The sequence below is a fragment of the Passer domesticus genome, chromosome Z (assembly GCF_036417665.1).
Source record: "Passer domesticus isolate bPasDom1 chromosome Z, bPasDom1.hap1, whole genome shotgun sequence".
Lineage (NCBI taxonomy): Eukaryota > Metazoa > Chordata > Aves > Passeriformes > Passeridae > Passer > Passer domesticus.
Window position 1 is genome coordinate 6,680,957 of NC_087512.1, and position 20,819 is coordinate 6,701,775.

Here is a 20,819-nt window from a genome sequence, read left to right on the forward strand (position 1 = left end):
CCTCTTTTTTTTTTTCTTTTTCTTTTTCTTCAATCTCATTTTGGAGGTCTGACAGCTCAAATCTGTAATGGGTCTTCCTGCTGGACAGCTTTATAATTGGGACTGCAGAGTTCTGAAAGCATGCCAGATGTGTCGTCATCAAACAGCAAAGTCCTCATTAGAGCCTGAGTTGTAAGTGCATGTGTATGTTTTCAGAAGAACTTTTCCATTAATGGCTAGTAGGTGTCCAGGAGCAAAGATCATTGTCTCTTTTGTAGCTGGCCTTTATATCAAGGATTTTACTTAGTGAAGTGAAATATTTTCTTTTGTCCCACTGCGTTTTCCATTGTAATGGGGACTTGTCTGTATCATTTCGTTGCTGAAGTGGTGCTTGATGTGACAAGAAACCACTCTCCAGATGCTAATTGCCCTTGGGTTGCATTATTTATGCAGGAAGGAAAAATGGGATGTTCCACTATTTTTTTTCCTCATAAGTGTTTCTTCAATTCTTTGACATGATAGCTTTCCCTTTATACTGCACACGTTTGAGCAGTAACATTTATCCAAAAAAGATGAATTTTCTTTTATTTTGAAAAAGAGAGGCAGGGATGTACAGTCGTGCCTTATTTGATGCCTCAGTCCAAATTCTGCACCAAACCCATTTCATTTTTCCAAATAATTTAGAGTTTTCATATCTTAACATGTTAGTGAGAAGATAAGTGCACATATATCAGACTCCAATCTTTTGGGGCTGTTTTGAGAATAAAATGTATATGAGGTAAAGTTCCTTGAATTGAAAAATATTTTTAGGTAAAAAGTAATTAAATCTTTCTGTAGAAGAACCATAGTATATAAGTGTCTAGAGAGAACTGACTAGCTATTTTTTTGGTGGGGTTCCTTTTTTTTTTCTTTTAATGTAATACAGAGGTTTTTAAATAAAACTAGAAGAATGTCCTCTACCAACCTTTCTTGCAGAATATGCTTGTCAAAACTGCATGCTTGTGTGAAAATCTATCAATTCTAATAAAATTCCATTATGAAGAAATCTGAGAAGATTGTTCTGATGAGCTTGTAATGGAACAGAATGTTCAGATGTTTCCATTTCAGTACAGCCTTTTCTGTATATCATTTTAAAGATGTTCATAGTGTATAAAATCAAACCTGAGCATTACAATGAATCATTTCACTTTCTTTGAAAAAGCAGGCTTCAAATAAAAATCATTATTATTTTATTTGAGGCTCACATTCCTGAGTAAATTTCACATTTCTCCTATTATTATTATCCAGCTAAAAAGAGTGAAAATTATGGGAATAATGTAATTTTCTGTGAAACAAAAAATACATTTGCAGCCAGGTTCTACTTTTCAAAGTAAATTGGTCAAACCATGAGTGAGCAATTTTGTAGATACATGAAGTGGGTTTTATGTCATCTACTGTTAGATGTGAATAGTTCTAAGAAAATATCTAGACTATCTCTGGGATCCATGGACAAAAGCAGGTGTCACCACAGGACTTATCTCATACATCTTAGAATGGTGTGAAGTACTCATGGCAGATATATAGTCATAGTTATATATTCTGTTTCTTCAGCAAATAAATGCAGAGAAAATATTATAGTGAGAATGCTTTAATAAGAACACAGGACGGGTAGGGTTCTGTGTGTCTTATTTTGGTCTTTTTCTTGCCATAATTTGCCTCAAAACTCAAGAATTATTATGTTATTTGTATTCCTTAGCACCTAGTTCTGTTGTTCTGAACCAGACCCCACGCCCTGCTTGGTGCATTATAACAGAAGTCTGACTGCTGTTACCCTGCCACTAAAATCATGCAATGCCAGGTGACAACTGTGTGAATTCTCAGGTCAGTTTCAGAAACCTCAGCTAGATTTAGTATTAGCTTTTAATGCATGTTAAACAAAACTGAAAATGTCAGTGCCATCCTCAGCCAACAGAGCAGAGAGAACAGGACAATGTCTCAGTGTACAGCAGGACGTGTCATTCAGTCCTCACACAATCCTGATCCTGACCCCATATGTAACAAAACAACAATAAAGCAACAATTAAACAAAATCAATCCTTTAAGGATTTTGGATTCACACAATAGCAAGTAGGACCAGAAACTAGTCTATGTTTGTTGATAAAAGCATATGTGTGTTTCACAACAGTGAAAGATATGGTCCATTGCTCTTTTTGTCTTTGTCCTTACTCTCTCTTTTCTACTCTGTTCTGTCCTTTCTGTCTCCCCTTTCTTTTCTTCAATCCAGTTGTGATTTACTACATTATAATTATATGTCTTCTGACTACTAATAATTCCAATATCCTATCCATCCATAAAACAGTAATTATTAGCTATAAAATGCTGCTCAAAACAAGGACAAACAGACTGTCTCTTTTTTTTTCTTTTTTCTTTTTTTTTAAGGTTTTGAAGGCATTCTTGGTAATGATGCCTTTGCTTCATCCCCCAAGGAAACTAACAAAAAATAAAAGAAAAAACCAAATGCCTACACAAAGGAAGAATGAGAATACAAAGAGGAAATTCAATACTGTGTATTAACTCACAAAGAGAAACAGTGAGTAAAGTGCTGGGCTTATCATTGACTGGAATGGAAAAAGATTACCCAACAAATCTATCCCTTCTGTAGATGCAGAACTTTGTGTAGACTTGCACCAGAAATTAATCTGGACCAACAAAATTACTTGTATAAAAGAAGCACTAAAAAGAAAAGAAGCAAACTACTTCAGAATGGGATTATTCCTTCATTTTATACATACATAAATACAAGGATTAAAGAACTTGCATTATATTTATTTGCAATATATTTACTCCTTATAGAACTTGCATTATATTTACTTACAACATAAGTTGTAAGGAGTAGCACTATTTCTCTTTCCATTCTGTTTGGAAATTCAAATTTTAGTTATGAGACAGGTATCCAAAAACCATCACAAATTTTATTCTTTTAGAAAAGCAGATCCTTTCAATAATTATAAAACACTTTACAAATTTGGCCCACAGTGCCATAATGGATAGAGATCCACAGGGTTTTACTGAGATCAAAATATGAGATATTTGCTAAAATGAATTGTTGAGAGCTGAACCCCAGTCAGCTGAAAACAGTGGCAAATGTCATTTCAAATGCTTTGCCCTAAACAACTTAGAAGCTTACACCACCAGGACTCTGTCACAATATTTTGAAATATTCTAATTCATCAAAACAAGTAGCCTCTTTAATACTGACAATCGGTGGATGCCCAGGTAAGATAAACATATAGTGGCATTTTATCAGAATATTTTTTCAGTTTCCAATGTTAACTGCAATTTGCAGTGCAGAGATTTCTAAGATAAGGGATGGCCTTTTTATGTTAGCCTTGATGGCTTTTTCTTTCATGAAGGGCTTTTTATGAACCTATATAGATATTTAATCTTCAAATGTTCCTGCAGCAGGGAGTTCAACAACTCATCAGGCTTTTAGTCTTTACAATCAGAACACTCTTGATTTGTTAGATTTGTGTTTGCTTTTTAATGATTGAATTTGATGTCCTCTATTTTCTGTGTTGAAAAAAAGGTCATCAAATGTAATCTGTAGAGCATAAAGTCTGAAAATCTTCTTATTGACCTCCATGTCCTTTGTATTGGGCTCATAATAATTTCTGCTAGAGTATCTCAGAAAAGGTCCAGCACTAGCATACAACAGAAAGCTCAATACTTCTCATTCATTGTTTCTAGGACTGATTCTTCAATCATAGACTGACTATGAGATGGTGGAGTCTGGGACCATGAGGGAAAGTCAAAAAAACTAACAGCAGGATCACAAGCCTAGATTTTGAGTCAGCAAAATTTGATCTGTTTGGGGATCTGCTTGAATGAATCCCATTAAATACAGACCTGAAGCAAAAAAGGTCTAGTACAGCTGGTTGATTTTCCAAAGGCCAACCAGTAAAATAGTTCGTCTCAACTAGCAGGAAACCAAGAAAAGGCATCAAAAAGCCTGCATGGGTGGAAACTAACCTGACAAACTCAAGATATGAAGGTAAGTGTAGAAAAATTGATTAATAATCTGGTGACCTGGGAAGAGTACAGAGACTGATTTCATATGAATGATGCTAGGAAAGGCCACACAGTGAAGTTGATTCTGGCAAGAGACATGAAGGACAAAAAGAAAAAAAAAAAAAAAGGAGAATTTATAGAAAGTTTAAGTTTGCTTCTGAATGAATTAGAGGATTTGCAATATGGTGAAGCCTGAGGTATTCAGCATTTCACCTGGTATGCTTTTTAATGGTGGGGTTTAACATCAGGAATTCCAAGGCTCTTGAAGCAACACCAGGAGCGGCGGAAAAGTGTGAGGAAGGAAGAGTTACTCTTGGTGGAGGAGGAACATCTTAAAGCACATTTTAATAGACTGAACATACACAAGAACTTGTGACCTGATGGAATGCACTTGCAAATGTTGAGGTCCTGGTCAATGCCATTGTGAGGCCACTTTTAAAATGATTTTTGAAATGTCATGGCATTTGGGGGAGGTTCATGAGGAAGCAAACACCACCCTTGCAGGCAAGAAAAACAATCAAGGGGACTTAAGGAACTGTGGAATGGCTAATGTTATGTCAGTCCTTGGGGAGATGATGGACAAAATACTCAGGGAAGGAAACACATAAGGGACAAGGAAGTGATTTGGAGTAGTCAGTACAAAAGGGGAAATCATGTCTGACAAACCTGATGACCTACAAAAGGGGAAATCATGTCTGACAAACCCGATAACCATCTAAGGGAAAGGAATATTTTGGTGAAAAAGAGAAGAGCTGTGAATCTTTGTTTTTCTTGATTATGTCAAAACTTATGACAAAACTATTCCACTAACTGATTAAATGTGTGCCAGTTAATTAGACAGTGAGGTAGTCTGAAATCTGCTTAACTTCTGTTCTTAAAGAATTGGTGATCAGCAAAATCCATGGAGGCCTCTTACTAATAATAGATCCCAAGGGTCTTTAATGAGGACCAGTACTATTTAAAATCTGTATTAATAAACAGAATGATGGGAAAATGAACCCTTGGCATGTTTGCATTACAAACAATGGACACAAGAGAAAATACAGGAAACTCCATTTAAACATAAAGAAAAATTCTTAACTGTGAGTGTGACCAACATTGCAATAAATTGTTTAAAGTTGCATAGTCTCTATCCATGGAGATACTCAAAATCCCTCTGGACCTAATCTGACCCTGATTTGATCAGGGAGCTGGCCCAGGCAATCTCTAGACATCCCTGTCAACCTCAGCTATTTTGTGATCGAGTTAAATTTCCAAGTGTGTAGGGGTTTGTGTTACCATTTTTTCCCTCCCTGGGTTTGTGTTACCATTTTTTCCCTCCCTATCTCTGACATAGGTTAAGGAGCTGGCCAGGGCATAAACAGACCACATAACATGCTCTGGAGTGTTATTAATCCCCAGTTCATAAATGTTAATGACTTTCCTGCTCATGGCTAATCCAGACAGAGAAAAGTGGTTTTGAGATTAGAAGATAAATCCTTACCTCCATGGCAGGCCCAAAGGACTCTGAAGCATTTGGGAAAATGACATGTTAGCATCAACACCAATTCTGCATCAGGATGCACCAGCACAGATTTATGTTCCTGAGAGGCATCCCATTTATCACGTGTGTGCTGCAAGATCCCACTTTGCATAGGTTTTTCCACAAAAGTTCAAGACATGTTAAGGCTGAGAATATAAAAAGCAGAAATATCAAGAGAGACTCTGTAAGGTGAAATGACAGATACCTCCTGTACCTTTTCTCTCACCACTCATTTCATTCCCTTTCACTTGTTACTTTGTCAGTGTGGACTGTGTTCTTGCAGTCCCTCAGACAGCCCTTCATACAGACAGCTTGAAAGAAACCCAGGTTTTATAGTCTTCCCTGAGCAATCTAAGAAGCACAGCTTCAGGAAAACAGATGTGTTTCTACTCTTATCTGAACAGTAGAGAGAAGGGGAGAGATATCAGACTGATGCATATTCGATCTGAAATTATTTATATGCATGTACATATTTTTTGGTATGTGTATCTAAAAGCACATGCAGATACATGTAGATATGCATGTCTATATGCATAGGGAAAGAAAATATACACCAGGTAGACATTTCAAAGTGTTATAATAAATGCCCATTCAGACTACTGTTAATTGGGTTTGGGTGGTTTTTGAGCATTTGGGGTAGGGTTTTTCAATACTTACATATTTCACCATCTCCTGTCTCTATCAAAGATATGAAAGCTGTGTTGGAACAAAGGAAAAAATATAAGCAATTACTACAGCAAATTAAAGTCATCCTAAACTTCTTGAGTACCCAGGCCCAAGAACTGATATAATGGCATATTGCACACTGCAATTTAAAGAGAAAATACTGTGATGATAATAATAAGGGTCAAATTCTTGTGAAAATGTCTTCAACTTGTTTATTGATACAAATCTCAGGAGATGTTCAGACTTCTTTCTGATTTTTCCCTGCTAGCTAATGCAAATCCTTTTTTCTAATATTTATATATGACCCTCACAGGAATCATATTGCTTGGTGATAAGTAAGAATCATGAAAAGATCACAGAGTAACAGAATTAAGTTGGAAGGGATCTTGGAAGATATCCAGTTCCAAACCCCTGCCATGGACAGGGACACCTTCCACCAAACCAGGCTGCTCAGGGCTCCAATCAACATGGGCTCCAACACTTCCAGTGTTGGGGTATCCACGGCTTCTCTGGAATGTGGAGGTATTCCCTATTTAGCCAAACTGACTTGGCATCTATCTGGAATAGAAACTGAGACTGCTTTCTGCAAAATGCCATGAGCAAGTCAGTTTTAGCTTTCTAGATATCCTTATCAATGGGTGTGTCCAATAACCCTAGCACATGCCACCCATGAGTAGATGTTAATTCCCTAAATCTTTTGTCTTTGTTGGTCTAAGTAGGAAAAAAAATGCCAAATATGAGATAAAAAGTCAGATATATAATTTTGGTCAAAAACATAATTTTTTTTTAAAAAAAAGACAGTGTTCACCATAGATATCCTCTTACTTTGTAAATTTTAGAACATGTTTTGCACTACACAACCACCACAGTCACAGCTACTACTCTTTTTCATTTTACAATATTGGCAATTGAAAAGCTTGAAAAATTATTATCTGGACTGGTGGAATCATGGAGATATCCCAAGTGCTTAGTATAAACTGAAGTCCATATAAACCTGCTACAGCCAATACCAACAGTATGTTAACAATATATTAGTTATGAGTATTCTGGTTTGTCTGGAACAGAAACTAAAATAAAAAGAAAATTTATACAGGTCTCAAGTAAAATTATGTTTCTTGCAGGGCTCAGAAAAATAAAAACAAAACAAACAAAAGAATGATTTATCAAGTATACTAGGAGAAAAAAAGATTTGAAGAGTGGAATATTTCCATTACTAAGTGGCAATAAAAAAAAAAGATAATAAGGATGAAAAAAGGATATATTTTATATGAGAAGTTAGCTTTCATATTTGAAACAGGCAATATGAAATACTTGTAGCAGATGAGGTCAATTAAGCACTTTTCAGTCCAGCAGCAACCAATAAAGATAGAGAAATATTATTTCTAGACATGGACATTTACAGATCATGGGACTGAAATTCTCATATCAGGAATATCAGCATGTGCCCTAAGTGCTCATCTTCCTGTTAATGTGAATTTGTATTAATTTTTTTTAGAAAAAGGAAAAACAAAGTAACACTAAACCCTCACAGGATTCTAAAAAAATAACATTATTTTTCCATTTTATATATATATATGTATATAAGATCTCAATTCTGTGTAAGACAATGGAAAAATTTACCAGACACTCAGAAAATAGAAAATTGAATAGTATATAATTGGTTGAAAATTGGTAGATTGGTAGATTATGATCAATAATTAGCAACAACAACAACAATAACAATAATAATACTGCTTTATCGAAAATAGGTTACATAAAGCAAACCTGGTTTAATGTTTGGAGATGCTTACAGGTGGCTTGATAAGAATAATTCTGCTACTACATTATACATTAAAGTATTCTTTATTTTAACACACCATTTTGATTAAAAATATGTACTTCTGAACATCATCAACACACACATACTATGTGCCATACTGCCAGATGATTAACTGACAGCTGTGAAAAAGAAAATTTATCAATAGAGAATCATCAGTGAATATGAAAAGGTTAGAAAACAGTTTTGTGCTCATTAACATTTTAAACAGGGAACTGGAAGGAAATATAAAGTCATTACTGGTGAAATGTGCAGATGACACAATGTTCATCCTTCCTTTAGCTGATTGAAGGATAAATATTACCAATACCCAAGCAGCCTTACAAAGGCATGTGGGTTTCTTGGTAAAGTGGTCTCTGCCATCCATGGTTTTTAGGGTTTTTTATTCCTTTTTTTGTTTTGTTGTGTTTGGTTCTTTAAATGCAATCATTTAAAGAATTACACAGGACACTGGAAACTGAAGACTTTGAAAAGGTGAAGTGTAAACAATGATTTTAAGTGAGGCACTGATAGAAGAGAAGGTTGTGTGATACTAAGCTGCATAAAAAGGGAAGAATAGGAAAGAGTGAAGAAAATATTCCATTTCAGTGTTCAGCATTCATAGGACTGAGACTAGAATACAATTGTGGCATCTGCATGAATAAAAATAAAGAGTTTATTAAAAAAAATGAGCTGGGTGCAGAAAAGAGCCATGGAAGTGATTTCAGGTCCAGAGAAACTGCTTCACAGAGAGAGACTTAAAGAGCTCAATCTGTTCAGCCTATTAAAATGAAGACTGAGAGGTGGCTGCAGTACAGCGTATCAGTACCTTCACAGGGGAAGAACACTGGGTATTAATGGGCTCTTTAATCTAGTGGGGAAAGGCACATCAAGAACTAATGGCTGAGAGCTGAAGCCAGACAAATTCAAATTAGAAATTAGGCACAACGGAGGAGATGATTAACCAGAGTCACAAACTACTGAGGGAAACAGTGTTTTCTCCATTGCTTAATATCTTCAAAATCAGAAAAGACAGTTTTGTTTGTTTTTTTAGTCCAGATCTGTTTTGGCTGAAGTTTTATTTCTTACTAAAAAGACAGCTCAGTCCAGGTTTGTGCAGCTTGACATGATACAGGTCGGTGGAAGGGGTCTCTTGATGTGCACTGAGATGACAAAAAGCTAAGTGAATGTAGTTAGTTAGCACAAGAATGAGGCTGAGCTAACTAATCTGGCCCAGATATTAAAACTCCAGTCTCAAGAGTCTTTCATGTTTTCCAGTTGGAACAAGGAAATGCAGCTTGTCTTTTTTTTTTTTTTTTTTGAAAAACACCCAATAGAAATATCCTTTCTTGTAAATAAGGATATGTTTTATATCCCTAAAGAGATGCAATAGTAATATGACTTTTACCAGGTACAACGTCAGAACTTTGGTTTCAGGGTTTACAGTTCGCAAAGGTGTCTTCCAATTTCAAGGATAAATATTCTACTTTAAATGTATCATGTGAATAATATTAAGTGATTGAAATCTAGATATCCTTTCTGAGTCTTTTTGACTGATTTGGGTGTTTTGTGGGGTTTTTTGTATTTTTGATTTTTAATGAAATACAGAGAAAAAATGGGAAACAATGCACAAAGGAGCTAGAAAATTAAACTCAAACACATTAATAAATCTGAGCTGTGCTGCTAGAGTTTTGAATTTGTTAGCCACAATGTCTCAAATAAAGGGACTGCTGCCATTTTCTCTACCAATTATTCCAGGAAACCTATGTACCCTGCACAAGTGTGGCATGAGTTTTAATATGCTGCTAGACACTTGCTACTTTTCTCATTACAAGCAGACAAACAGATATTAGGGATGATGATTATACAGACTATGAATCCTTCTATTATTTCCAGATGGCTCTGCTTTGTTGTGATTTTAATGCCATTGCAAAACATATTTCTTCTTCTTTTTTTTCCTTTCTTTTCTTTGTTTTTCTTTTCCCTTTTTTTTTTTTTTTTTTTTTTTGTTTTCTTTTTCTTGCTTTGTTTGCTGATAACCCCAGAGTGCTGTGCAGTGCTGGGGAAGAATAATGCCATGGAATCCTTGTCCCAGTACACTCTGGGGAAACATCTCTGTGTAGGAGGAACTGGGGGTCCTGGTGGACAAAAACTTGCCCCCTTGCCCCTTAGCCAGCAGTGTTCCCTGCTGGAAGGCCAATGGTTCTTTGGGGTGCCTCAGGAAGAGGATTGCCAGCAGGTCAGGGACGTGATCCTGACCCTCCTGTGCCATGTGGAGCACTGTGTTCAGCTCTTGGCTCCTCAGGACAGGGGAGACATGGAGCTCTCAGAGCAATTCCAGTGGAGAGCTTGCAAGGATGATTAGGGACTGGAGCATCTCTGTTACAAGAAAAGGCTGAGGGAGCTGGGGCTGTCTAGAGATGACTGAGAGGGAACTTCATCCTCGTCTGTCAGGCAAGGGGAGGGGACCAAGGATGGAGCAGGCTCTGCTCAGCAATGGGACAGGAGGCAATGGGCAGGAGCAGATGCCACAAAGTTCCACCCCAGCAAGAGGATGAGCTTCTTCCCTGTGCAGTGACTGAGCACTGGGACAGACTGCCCAGAGAGGGTGAGGAGTCTCCCTCACTGGGCATATCCCATTCTGGATGCAATCCTGTGCCATGAGCTCTGGGATCACCAACTGTGGTCCCTCCAACCTAACCCATGCTATGACTCTGTGATCAAGCACAAGTACCTTCTTAGTACCTGGATTTGATGTTTCCAGAGTGGTCACTATACTGAGGCTTCAAGCAGATCTGATTTATTTTTTTTTCCAAAGCAAAACATAAAGAGTAGAAATAAATAAATAAATAAATAAATAAATAAATAAATAAATAAAGCGTATCAACTTTGAATTAATTTGTTTGTACACATTTAAAGAAGGAATGCATTCCTGTTCAAAAATTGCTTAAAAATTAATTCAGTGTCTATGAGATTTAGTCTAGCTGTTTAATTATTTTTAAAGGTGTCCACAATTAAGGGTTGCCATTTCAATGAAAGGTAGTATTTATTAAATTTCAATTTTTTAATTTGAATTCAAGACAAGTGCTATTAAGTGCAGCTTCTTCTTTGCCTTCTCACTACATTAGACAGGATACTGATTTCAGAATAGCCTTTAAGATAAATAATGCATTTTCTCCATTTTTTTTTCCATAAATCATGGTAAGTCATTTGAAACAATTGATGTCAAGTTTATAAAGAAACACTAAACATCAGCTCATGAGAGGAATATGGCTGGAGTCCCCAGTTAGGTCTCAGTCTCCTCTGAGTTATACCCAGACCAAACACACACAATGCAATGGTGACACCAAAGACTTTACAGCTGAGGTAAAATTGGCCAGCAACTTCTACAGGAATAAATCTTTGATTTAAGAGTGCATGGATCAGGATTTCAATAAGAATTTACAATTACCGGTTCTACTTTTGTGAAAAGCCTTTGAGGCACATGGAGAATATATTTTCAAAAGAATGAAGCTTAGACTGAAGAGATGAAAAACATGTAAAAGATGATGCCACCAACATTTTTTTATATTTGGTTTTGTGCAAATGTCTCATGGTTTTCAGTAACAGTAGAAAACACTTGCATCAGTTCTCCTTGTTTCTAGCCTGTGTCACTTTATATGTACTCAAGGAGTCAACTTTCCAAGGATTTAGGAAAACTCAATATATTCCTGAAAAATGAACTGGCTTAAGCCTTATAACTTCTGCCTGAGATTACAAATCCTGACCTAACCCGATGTAAAGCCCTCTGCAATGACCCAAAGAGAAACTGATGAAACCTTACAAAGTTCAGTAAAAATTTGACTAGAATTCTGTATTTTACATGTTTTCTAATCAAATAAGAGAAAGTTTTAATAGTAGTATACTATTTTTTGGTTTTATTACATTTTATTTTGACACATGATTTACTGTATAGAGCACAGAAGCATCAAAGAACAGCGGAATGTGAAATTAGAAAATCTTAAAGAAATTATAAATAACAGATCCCCTGGAAGTGCAACTTGATCACTCCAGGCTGGACAGTAGGAAAATGTCTGCTATCCGTGGAGCCCTGCAGATAATCACACAGGATATTGAAGGAGTTTCTATCCCTGGATGCTTTCAAGACCAGGAGGGTAAAAACGTGCCTGGCATAACACAATGCCTTCTACTTTAAATAGGCAGCTGAACTAGAGGCTTCAAAAGATGTCTCCCAACCAATATATTCTACAAGTAGCTAAATTATTGCAACATGTATTGGATCACTTCTTTTAAACTAAATTTATTAATCAAGGCGTATTAAGTGATACAAAATAAGTCATGAGGACACCGTAATTTGTGTATTAAATATTCTAAGATTCTGAATTCAGTATTTTACATGTAATGTTGTTCTCTAGAAAGCTAAAATGTATTTTTATGAACAGTTGCTAAATAATCTCGATTTAGAAGGAATTTCTAAGACACATAAAAAAATATTTTGCAGGATCATAGAATCATTTAAGTTAGAACAACTTTTGAGATCATCAACTCCAACAGCAAACCCAGAACTGCCAAGTTCACGTGTCCCTAAGCCCCACAACTGGATGGTGACTCAACCCTGGACACACTGTTCCCATGCTTGCCAATCCTTTTGATGAAGAATTATTTCCCTAACATCTAATCTAAACCTCCCCTGATTCAATTTGTGGATATTTCCTCTCGTCCTATTACTTGTTACTTTTAAATGTGTTTGTTTTATTTTATTCTGTCTTTATGAAAAAAAAAGTAATCTGAATAAAAATAAAGTTTTAGTGTCAATTTTTGATTTTGTTATGATACCACATTTTGGCATATTTTAAAATGAAACATTATAGCTTTCAATTTCCAAAATATCATTTCTGTTATTCCCTTGAAAGATTAATCTTCTCTTTCTTGCTGCATCTTCAAATAAAAGAAAAAGTTCAACTTTTTTATTTGAATGTTTTCTTCAGTGATCCATTTGTGATACATTTCATTTTGTGTATTCATATTTGAGAGAAAAAAAAATTCAAATAATGAAAACAGTTTCATATTGATATGTTTTCCTTCTTTCCAACTCTGTAGTTTTCTATTTCAACATTAAAGTGCAAAAACAACAAATAATCATTATTCTAAGACTTCTCCCAATCTTACTGCATTAGTCAAAAAATTATTATCCTAGTCAAAAGTTATTATCCTAAATATTTTTTAAAAAGTTTCTTTACCATCTTGGTTTGGAATACGACCCGGGAGCTTCTGTATCCACCTTTAAAAAAAAGAAAAGATGGTACTTTTCTACCACAGTATTTCAAAATTTATACATTTAGAATGCTTAATACTATATAGAGTTTTTCCTAAATTACAGCAGTATGACTCTCCTAAACATAGTGCTTTTTATTGTGATTTACACCACTGTTGCTGAGTTCTGAATCACAACCATGTCCATATTTATGGTTTTCACAATCCCTTTGGTTGTATGTAATTTTTACAGTAGAATAAAAATAGCAGACCCCTACTTAAAGGACTTTATCATCATAGATCCTTAATTACAGCTATGTTAAAATAACCTCTATAGTGGCCCACGAGCCAAAGCAACAATAAATAAAAGGGACTGTAAAGTGAGTAGCTTCTTCCAAAGGGAAATGTCAGCCTGCGCAAGGAAATGTCACCAGTGCAATAACATTTCCCACTGCAGCAGCGGTGGGAGCAGAGCAGGGAGAGGAGCTGGTTCTTCCTGGAGGATGTACATGAGAGGCTGGGGACACCCAGGACAAAGCAGGAGGAGCTGCCAGGTGCTTGACCAAAGCTGCCCGTGGAGGGAGGGGACTGTCAGGCTGACCCGAACTGCAGGCTTTGGGCTGGAGCTCTGGAATGAGGCCGAGGCATCAGTTTTAAATCAATGACCTGTTTGAGTAATATTTATTTTAATTCAGACACTACACAGTCTTCCCTGAAAGCAGAAGAGTTTTCCTTCCACCAGATCTGTTCCTGTTTCTGCAACAGCTGACAGGCAAACGTCAATCCAAAGAGAGGGCACACAGCCGGAAGTTCACCAGCCTCTGTCTTCAGGGTGGGGTGAGCACATGTGACAGGATGAGAACACTGTGGCAGACTGCAGCTTCCTACAAGAAGCCTTGTACACAATACGTGGAGGAAGTTACCTCATTTTCCTACAGGCAGTGAGCCTCTCTGCAGCATTTACTTTCTTTCTAAGTACCTACTTCCATCTCCAGTAAACTTTAAACTGTGGTTTTCATTTTGCTCTGGATCCAGTGTGGTTTTGCCCAGCCTCCCACCACATGGGGTGCACACACAGCCCTTTAATCCTGGGTTTGAAGAACCACACTCTGGGCCAGAGAGCTAAACCCTTTTGCCTATCATGCATCCGTCTCTTGGGATTGCTAATCCCTTGTTATTTTGTTGCAGGAAGAGGTCTTCTTGCTTCATTTGTTGAATCTGAAAAACCATGTCTAACACAGTATCTGGCTTTAATGAACTCAGTGATTATCTCTGTTCTGTGAGCAGGTGTAAGAGCTCTTGGTGCAGTAATGCCAGTGAACAAAACACTCAGACCAAAAGGAAAAAGGGGAATCTGCCGATTCCAAGCAATCATTAAGCTTTGTACTTGTAAAAAGCAGTAAAAAGGCAGGCGAAATTTAGTTAACCAACTATAACATGGACTGAAACATGCTCAGCCACAACCCTAGGAAAGACAGTTTAGCTAGTATGAAGAAGTAGGACTTACACAGAGATTTCTAGCCTGAAGATGAGATTTTGCATAGTGAAACATAAACTGTAATGCATTGTACTCTACATATAAATGAGAAATAACCTCTGGTCAATAGTACAAGGCATACGATTTCCTGTGCATATGGCTTTAGCAGTAAGCATGAATGGTTTGCTGGGAATTTCTTTCCCTTCACTCGCTGAACTTGTTCTAAGGTGTAATGAGAATCAGACCCCTTGCTTAGGGGGAAATCAAAGGGGAAATCAAACCCAGCAAATGCCTCTGGCCCTACCCCTCCAGTCTGTGCCACATCACATAACTAAAAGATCCAACCTTACATCTCCAAAGAACTAACCTTTTGAAGTTGCTCAGAGATGATATCTGCTGCCAATGTCCTTTAAGCAATTTTAACTGCCAGACTCCTCACCTGGAAAAAAACTGCTTGATTTTCCCAGCAGAAGTGAAACTTTTTTTCTTCCTCCTCCTCCTCCTTCTGCCCCCAGCTCCTTTGCATCTTTTCAATTTATGAAATGCTTTGGGATCATTCTGGGAGAAAAGCTCCATGCAGTATAACCACATTAGCTTGTAAAGCAAACAGAAAAAAAATGGTCTGTTGGTCATAAACAAGCTGTCTGCAAATTTGTCATATGCTATCTCTGCACTGGATCTTATTCAGGACTGCAAGATGTGGTGGTTTGTTTTATACTGATGGGTACTGTTGCCAGGGATTCCATCCCAATATAGATGTTTGTAATACACATCGTGTGTCAGTCTCTTCAGTCAGTTGTTGGTAATAGAGTTTGAAAGGCATATAGTGACAGTATAAATGCATATGGTATATCTGAATATTTTGTTAGAAGGATGATGGGTCCTGGCTGCTTAGGATGCTACATGGACTCCTGTGCAACCTGCATTTTTACCAGCTCTGTCTCCCAAACTAGAAACAAAGACAAGCCATGCTGGTTTCTCTTTAGCATCAACAGAGTGAAACCTGGAGGGCAATTGATCTGACCTGCCTTTGACCTTTATCTTAGAATGAGGTGAGCTTCTTTCTGTATTCATTTCCACTGACTATGAAAACAAGACCCACACAATGAGCTTAACAACTGGAGCTCAATGCAATTTCTTAAACTTAGTCCCTGCCTACTCTGATTGACCTGTATTTTCTGGTGCAGCATCCTTTTGATAGTATGTGGTATCTTGCAGCACTTTTAGCTGTCTCTGACTGGAGCACTTCTAGAGGTTACCACTTTTTACATGAGCAGCTGAAAGTCCCAGGTTAAGCTCAGTGCTGGAGGACCTTTTCAGTAGACCACAAGCAGGTGGTAGGGCACCACGCCTGGCTGCCAGTGGCAGGCAGTCCCAAACATCTCCCTAAAGTCCTGCTCCATGTAGGCCAGCTCTGTGTTGGTGTCTCCAAAATGCAAGGACACTTCAAGTGTTGTCAGACTTCTATTTTCAGGAAACTGACTCAAGCCACTATATATCTAAATTTAGGTGTTTGCATATGAGCTAGGTGTCTAAGCTTGGAAAGCTATTGGTTGACCAGATATAGACATTTGCTTCATCTCTTTCTAAACCACTAATTGTATTGACTAGACCTCTACTCTCTTTAATGGGTACCTGGCCATTTATCTTGCATGCGGACATCTAAAATTAGATGTCTTAATCCATGAGCCTAATCACACCACTAACTTTTAGATTCCTAATTAAGATAAATTAATTGAAAACTACAAGACCTTTGCACCATTTTCAAGATTTCTTTGAGCTTTCATCTGCCCTTAGTTGGAAAGAGTAGATGACCACACTGCTTTCTCCTTCGATGAATTGCAGAAATTGGGGGGGAAAAAAATTAGGAAAATAAGAAACGGCTTCTGAAGAAAAAAAACCCAGCAGTTTCATGTACACAGAGATTTGCTTCTTCATTCTGAATAGCCATTAAATACCAATCAAAACTTCAAAAGATGGATTGCTCTGTCATCAGGCTAAGTGTGTCAGGGAAGGTTTTAGCGGGACATCAGGAGAAGGTTCCTCTCACAGAGGGCTGTTGTCACAGCACCAAACCTGACAGAGTTCAAGAAGCCTTTGGACAATGCTCTCAGCACAGTCAGGGATTGTTTGGTCTGTCCTGTGCAGGGCCAGGAGTTAGATTCCGTGATCCTTGTGGGTCCCTTCCAACTCAGGCTATTCCCTGATTCTGTGATTCCATTAAGAGATAGCTGCAGAAGTGGTTTATTTTCTCCACCTGGGAGGCAGTACTGGCCAGATCTGACTGAGGATTTGGGTAACCTTACTACCAGAGCTTCATGCCAACACTTGAAATCCTTGTTAAGCTTGAGCACTAGGATCTAAACCAGATCTGCTCTGGCTGCTCTTCCAAGAGGGGTGAGTAAAGTAACATTCAGCTCCATGAAGTTGCATGTGCGGACTTTACCTCGTTGAAAGTGTTTACTCAAGCTTTGGTATTTTGGGGGGTTTTGGTTTCGTTGGGTTTGAGCTTAATTTTTCCAGTTATTGTTTTGTTTGGGTGATTATATTTGCTTTTGTTTTTTATGAAATATCAGGAAACTTTTTTTTTTTCCTTGTTAAATAAAGGAGATACAAAGTTTTAAGTTTTGACTACCAGCTTCAGATAAGTCTGGTGAAGTTGAAACACTGTAGCCATGACATCAACACTAAAAATTTTCTGAAAGCAGAACATCGACAGGGACAGGATAGGACAAAAGTGTCAAAAAATATTCAAAACTTGTACAAGAATTGAAAGTGATCATTCTTACCTAATGAGAGGTTATTTGTGCTTCTGTACAGAAAATGTCCTCTGAAAACTGGTTGTGTCAAGACCAAACAGTATTTATTTATGTAAGTCGGTTTTTTTGTTGTTTTTAATTTTTTTCCCTCAGAAATTACATCATAGCATTCATGGGATTTCATTTCTTTAAAGTGGCATGTATTTTCCATTTCAACAGCTATGGAAGGTAGTGACTACATTTGTTTCAATTTTATATGAAAGTGAGACAAAGAAGGCCAAACCAGAAAGGTATTTAACCTCCTACTTCCTTTTGAAATCATCATATAGCAATATCTTTGCAGATGTAGCTATAAACTCTAAAAGCAATATTCAGAGTACTCACTTTCACATCATAATGGCCAAAAATCAATTTAATTGATTCTATGCTGGCTGTTTAGCAGGGAGAGCTCCCAGTTCTCATGTCAGAGGCTCTGTGGGAACTGTTCAAGAGTCACCTACAACCTGTAGATGTTTTTAAGGATACACCTTCATTGTAAAAATGGATCCCTCCTTGCACTTGGACTGAGCTCCTCATTAATTTAATTATTTGGGTTATAAAGACCATCTTGTTTCAACCCCTGCCAAGAGCAGGGACAGCTTCCACTACACAAGGTTACTCAAGACCCCATCCAACCTGGCCTTGAACATTTCCAGGATCTTCCACAGCTTCTCTGGGCAAGCTGTGCCAGGGCTCACCATCCTCATAGTACAGAATTTCTTGCTAATATCTAAAATTAACCTGCCTTCATCTCTCTGCCTATACAATAGTTTGGTACCACAAGGAAAGGGATGAAAGGTTCCTTTCCAATACAACAAAAAACGTTGCTGAGAGGATGAGACATTCACAGCTCCAGGTCCTAAAAGCAGAATGATCATGAACCCTCTGGATTTCATTCCAGTTATTCACTTAATGGCCACTGTCATATCCCTGCAGAAAATACAGGCAAAAATCAGTCTGCAGTAATCAGCTGAGGGCCTGATATTGCTGGACTTTTTTGGGGGCTGTTTTTGTTTTTCCTTGTTATGGGCAAATAAATTCCTTTCAAGTTTTGCCTTGAATAACAGAGTAGTGGGAGGCATTTCATGTTTAGAAATTTTTCAAGGCAGTCCACATATGTGATGGGCCTAACTGCACTCTAATGCCTCAGGCCAGGAAACTCATGATTGTCCTGCTTTTTCTGAGGTCAGGCATCATGGAAATCTGCAGTGAGATTTGTGAGGCTCCAAGGTTAGACAATCCCTTGAAAACAGCTTCCTGGAATTTAAGGTTTTAAGTTCATTCAAAGCCCCATTTGGACACTGAAATAAACACCCTGGACCACATCTCAAGTGCTTTGTTCAAGGTCATCTGAGAGGAGTTCAATGGATCTTGGAAATTAGCCCAGATCTCTGCTTAACTCCAGCCATAGATCCATCCATTTTCATTCCATAGCAGCATAATAGGGATTTGGAAAACTACTCTAAAACCTTGAGAACTGAATACATATCAAAATCCTTCTGTATGTATTTGGAATCATCCCACAGATTTCAATGGAGGAATATATTCTTTCTTATAACAAATTGAATTGCTAAATACATATTGAAATCTCTCATTACTTGTTAAAGTAACTACAGCTTTCTCATAAATATTGTAGAGATACATGCAGAGGGTTAAAAAGCGACAGCTCAGTGGTCTGGAATTAAATCTGTTGCAGGTATATAATTTAGTGTGACATTAATTGGGTAGTGGGGAAGCATAAATGAGGAACACAATGCGTATACATTGGAATTTTTTGTTAAAGAAGGAACACTGCAAATGCTAACCTCAGCAGAGCAAAATCAAAGACAGCAAAGAAGGAGAGGAAAGGAAAAAAAAAAAAAAAAAAAAAACAACCAAAAAAACCAATTTCCCCCCCTAAAAAATAACCCCAAAAGCAACACCCAAAACAGTAAACAACCCAACAATTGTGTCTTGTTTCTTTGGGAAGAAGTTTAAATTAGCTACCAAGGATTAAGATTATCAGCTGGAAGAGATCAGTTTAGCTCTGGAAATGTAGGTTTAGCTGATTCTAAGTCATTGTAGTTCAGCTCATCTTTGAAACTGTCTACATCCTGGGGCAAGTAGAGGGCAGCTGAGCTTTGTGTGCATCAGTAGTGACCACCAATCCCCACACAGACACTCACTCACACCCACACCAGCAGGACTGGGAAAAGGACCAGAAGAGTAAAGGCTGGAAGATTCATGGGTTGAGATAAAGACAGCTAAATGGGGAAAGCAAAAACCCATGCACACAAGCAAAGCAAACCAAGAATTAATTCACTGCTACCCATGGTCAGGCAGGTGTTCAGCCATCTCCATGCGAGCAGGGCCCCACTATGCTCAACTGTGATTTGGGAAGACAAACTCCAAATCATCCCCTCTCTTCCTCCTTCTTGCCCTCACTTTATATACTAAGCACGATGAAAACCCTTTGGTCACCTGTCCTGGCTGCGTCTCCTCCCAACCTCAGCTCCTCCTCAGCCTGGCAGTGCAAAAAGCAGAAAAGGCCTTGGCTCTGTGCAAGCCCTGCTCAGCACTAACAAAAACATCTCGGTGTTATCAGCCCTGTGTTCAACACAAACCCAAAGCACAGCCCCACACCAGACACTGTGAAGAAAATTCTCCTTACACCAGCCAAAACCAGCACACCCACTCTCTGTTTTGCCCTCACTGGTTAACCAGTATTGGCTTGTAAAAAATATGTGATGCATAGATTAAAGCTGGCAGAATAACTGAGATCTAATGGAAATTCAAGAGTCAAAGAGAACATAATAACTGGGCAGCACAAGTCACATGAACATCAAGAGTCTCCTCCCAGAAAAACTTGTTTTAGCCATTTACATGGCAAGAATTAAAAAAAAAAAAAAGTTGGCTGCACCCACAAAAAAAAGCTAGAAAAATCTTCCCAGAACTGCACATCCTTATACAGCTGAATGGATCCCTGCAGCACAAGAAACCAAAAAATACAAAATATGCAATTTGTCACTACAAAAGAGCAGAACATACAAAGAATATTGCCTGTGCAAGTCTCTTCTCACTGTCACTGTCTATTGACAATGTAAGTCTCTTCTGCCCTATTTTCATGTGTGTTATTCCTGGCCTAGAACAGGACTTTCTGGACTCTTTGTACTTCTCTCTCTTTACCTCTCACTCCGTTTTTTGACACATTGGACATAGAATGTCCTGATTTAGGTATTCAATTGTGTGTTCAGGCACTGACCTGGATGATTAAGTCGTTTCACCTATCTGCTATTCCTCTGT